Here is a 4,216-nt window from a genome sequence, read left to right on the forward strand (position 1 = left end):
AAGCTTCGTGGGAGTTTGCACGTTATAATTCTGACTGCTGTCGGCTTGAGCCAATATTTCACATTGACGTATTTAGTTTTAAACATCATACGAGCAGATGCTTCGGTCTTGACTCTTTGTGTGAAATCTTTGCACGCGAGTAAAAATGTAAAAGCTAAATAAATACAAACATAAGAATAGTGCTTTAATGAATATTTACTTTGGGTGATGCTGGACACTTAAAGGTGGGGTAATCGATTTTTCAAAAATGCTTTAGAAAACTGATCCAGGCCAAGTAGCAAAACAAACTTGTAGCCAATCAGCATTAAGGGGCGTGTCTACTCATGATGTGGAGGAGAGAGCGCTTTCCATTACAGCTGTTGTCAGGCTTCTTTGGTGATTTCAAATATGACATCGTCCCCTTGGAATTATGAGGTTCTATCTGCGTTCTGAGTAGTTTTGAGATATTGAGCTTTAAAGTTTTTGTGTTCCATAGACTTCTGTAGATAGAACCTTTTTGTTTTTTCAATAAAAAATCCCAAAATGTACACAACTTAAAATAAAAAAGACATCATGTAAATAAATTGTCACAGATTAAGAATGTGAATAACTCAATTTTTGACAAAAATGTCAGATAGAACCTTATAATTCCAAGGGGACGACATGTAATAGGAAGTTTAGTGAACATTTTTGGAGAATTTAATGTTGACCCATTCAAAGAGATAGGAGTTGCACTTGCACCCCCGAGAGGGGCTTTAAAGATGGCCGCCGAGTGACATGACTCATCTTAAAAGGACTTTGAATGGACACGACAAAGCGACCATTGAAAACCATTTGAAATTTGTGTCAGTACATCATAAATAGAACGCAGCAGCAGTTTTCTGTCTGGGATTTGTCGTGTCGCATCCAGTGTATACCATAGATATGTAGGCTATATACATCTATAGTGTAGACAGCATCACTTATTATGATGAGTTCGCTAAAAATCTGGTGTACACAAGGTGTAATATTGGTTTTGCTTTGTTTCACAGAAGTAATCGTTGCATGGGGTGTGCACGTATGTGAGGGGCGGAGCTATCAAAATAGTGGAAAGACCCTTTCGGGGGAGGGGTGTGTTTGTTTTGGTGATTTTTAAATGTCAACGTTGGCTACCAGAAATCACTTACCCCACCTTTAATGGTTTAAAATAAAGAAAGCTAGCTGTCTGCCCACTGAAGCCTCACTTTGCAGGTTAATTTAGAGTCCAGGAGACTTGAGCTTTAACGCTGATTAACTTGCGCTTTGGCGGTTATGTACTCACATCTTTCAAGTTTCACTACAGTTATATTTCACCCTCCCCCGCCCCATTTGAACATAATTCAAATTAAAGTACAGTGTAATGCAATTGAATGAATCTCTACAAAAAAAAACAAAAATTATATAAATATCCTGGTTTAATGTCTCCCGCAAACCAAACGCAAAGTAAGAAATTATATTTTGCATCATGGCAATAATGCACATTTTCCGTAAAAAAAAAAAAAAAGTTTAATATTTTTTTAATGATTCTTTTTCTAGTCAGCATAGTCAAATGCTTTACAATTTAAATACAAATTTTAAATTTATGCATTTAGCAGACGCTTTTATCCAAAGCAATGCTCTACCGATTTAAAATTGTTTTTTCTATTTAATTTATGCAAAATATATTTATCTCTCTTTCATTTTGTGTTGAGACACATTTTTGACAGTTTTCATGAGATTCACGCAATTGCAGTTTAAAGAAATATGGAACAAAAAAGTAAAGTAGAGGCATTAAGCCTGTTAACTGAGAACGTCTGTCGTGGGAATGGAGGAGATCATGGATTCAAAGCAGAAATTTGCTATCAGACTCTCCTCTCTCTTAAAATCTCCGCCTTTAGCTTATCTGTGAAACTGAGGGTCACTGGAGCACACAGACAGGAAGCACACCAAGCATTATACAAGTTACTGGAATGAGGTACGAGGTTTGGGTCAGCCAGGGTTCAGGAGGCTTAAATAAGATCTGTTGGCCCGAACATAGTCACACTTCCTGTCAGCTCGTGTCGAGAGAGTGCGTCGTTGACTCTGGGCTTGTTTAGTAGTGTTGATAGCAGGTGATATTCAATTCTAAAAGCTTGGGACAAAGCGTTGATTTGGTCATTGAATACGTCTGGAGACATCCACACACAAACTCATTGATCCTCTTCGTCCAGTGGTCTTCTTCAGTCGTCATCCAGTGACTCTGTTTTGATTTCACTGGCCACGCCTCCCGGGCGGGACAGGGCGAGGATGCTGTGATTGACAGCTGCCATCTCCACAGCGAGAGAGATGGGGTCCTGGTGGTCTGCGTGATTACTGGTGTCATCCTTAAAGAGACTGTTCAAGTCAGTGAAACATTTAATATCAAGTCACAAAAAAGGGATTGTGAACTGCCTTTTTATTATTTTGTACTGTTCGCTGAAGGCCACTTACATGAATTATGTCATAAAGTGGCTCATTCCACATTTGGCTTCAATATAAGCTTGTTTTAGAAAGTTTTGAGTTCTGAAACTTATGTTTATAACCCCTTTCATGTAACTTCAGCTTGAGCTTGGATTATCTGCGTGTATAAAGTGTGTGTACTTTTTATTTTTGTTTTCCATGTGATACCTGTGTTGGTGAAGTGGGCTCCAGACGGTAGTAACCAAAAGGTCTGTTCATGCCTCTCTTTTCAAAATAGGAAACATCACAACCCTGTAATGAAATCACTGAGATCAGCTCTAGCAGCGGTGTTAAACATCCCATGTTCAACAGATCTGAAAAATAAGACTAGGGATCGTTTGATTCTCTCACCTGCTCGTTGTAGTCGTTGGTGTCGACGTCGTCACTGTTGGAGTGTCCTCCGGGACTCTGCACCTCGATCCCGTGACTCTCCAAGATTGTGGCTTCTTGGAAAAAGACCCTGTCATGAAACATCTGAAACTCTTTAAAAACCCACTACCACAACAAACGAAAAATAGCAAATGATTTACTACTAGAAACCAAACCAATAAAATCCTGACTGATTTTGAAAATGTTTCCTCATCAAGATAAAGTCATTGACTATATATGTTAATAGCAAAATGGCTATTAACAATAGCTTGTACCTGTCTTTGATCAAATGGGTGCCCTAGCAGGATTGTATTGTTGTGCCCCCTTCCTCAAATATTATGATGAAAAAAAAAACCTACTATATGGGTAAAAACAGAACTTTTAAGTACATAAAAAAAATATATATATTGTTTACAAATTACAATTGTAGCTCTTGAGAGCTACTTATGGATATAACTTTAATTAATCCAGTTGTCTAATTGATTTTATAGTCTCAAGCATTCAGAAATCATGCAAAAGAGAATTAAGGAGTTGGCTCCCTTTGCAGGCATTTGTAATAACATGTACATAAATTTTTTATTTTGTATTTGCCTACATTATCTATTTTAACAGTGTTATTATTAACCAATCAGTATTGCCTCATTGTTTTTGTATAATGCATTTTAAGTCATTTTAAAGGCTATTGATGGCTTAGGTCTGTCTTTATAACCAAAAAAAAAAAAAAGATCTTTATACTTTTTTTGTAAATTATTAATTGAAGAAACAAGACCATGGTTAATTTGTGGTTACCATGGCTTACAAGAAACCTGATTTTTGGTGTTATTAGTGTTAAAGCATGTCTAATTTTTGTAAGGGAACATAGTGGTGGTGAAATTATTTCTGACATTTAAAACATTTTAACGTCAACAGCCAAAAACATTTCAAAGGATTATGAATGTGCCTGAAGTGATGCATGGTCTTCGTTTATAACTTTAACAAATGATTTACAATTTATTTTAATATGAACAGTTTACCGTTGTTTTTATGACTGTAAAGTCATTGTCAAATGCTACTGATGTTAGAAAAGTGTATACCAATATTTCATTCAACTTTAGAGACGGTCCCTAAATTTGCAAATATTGTACACCAACGTCAAGCCAACTTTATGCCTTTTTTTTTTTTAACCGTCTTTTGTTTTCTTTTCTCTGCGCTGGATTGCTGATGTCTTTTCATGGTCATTGATGTCCATCCATCAATTATGATAAGTGCATTCAGCCGCAAACATGAGGTGCTAAGCGGGGCGCAAGCACGGACGCAGGAATGGTGCATCGTTTTCTATCACAAATCGATAAGCACGTTATTCGAAATGCTTAATCCACTCATTATTCCAGCTTCAATAATCAACTTGCTGTCA

The 4,216-nt window shown here is 36.8% G+C and overlaps 1 long non-coding RNA gene across 1 annotated transcript; it reads right to left on the minus strand.

Moving 5' to 3' along the window:
• Positions 1–1,614: 1,614 nt before the first annotated feature.
• On the minus strand, positions 1,615–2,910 carry LOC113068616 (uncharacterized). Its single transcript, XR_003279581.1, has 3 exons — positions 2,806–2,910; positions 2,623–2,706; positions 1,615–2,339 (listed from the first exon to the last, which is right to left on the minus strand). It is a non-coding gene; the product is annotated as an uncharacterized LOC113068616 (long non-coding RNA).
• Between the last annotated feature and the right edge of the window lie 1,306 nt (positions 2,911–4,216).

Source organism: Carassius auratus, linkage group LG45M, assembly GCF_003368295.1.
Source record: "Carassius auratus strain Wakin linkage group LG45M, ASM336829v1, whole genome shotgun sequence".
Classification (NCBI taxonomy): Eukaryota; Metazoa; Chordata; class Actinopteri; order Cypriniformes; family Cyprinidae; genus Carassius; species Carassius auratus.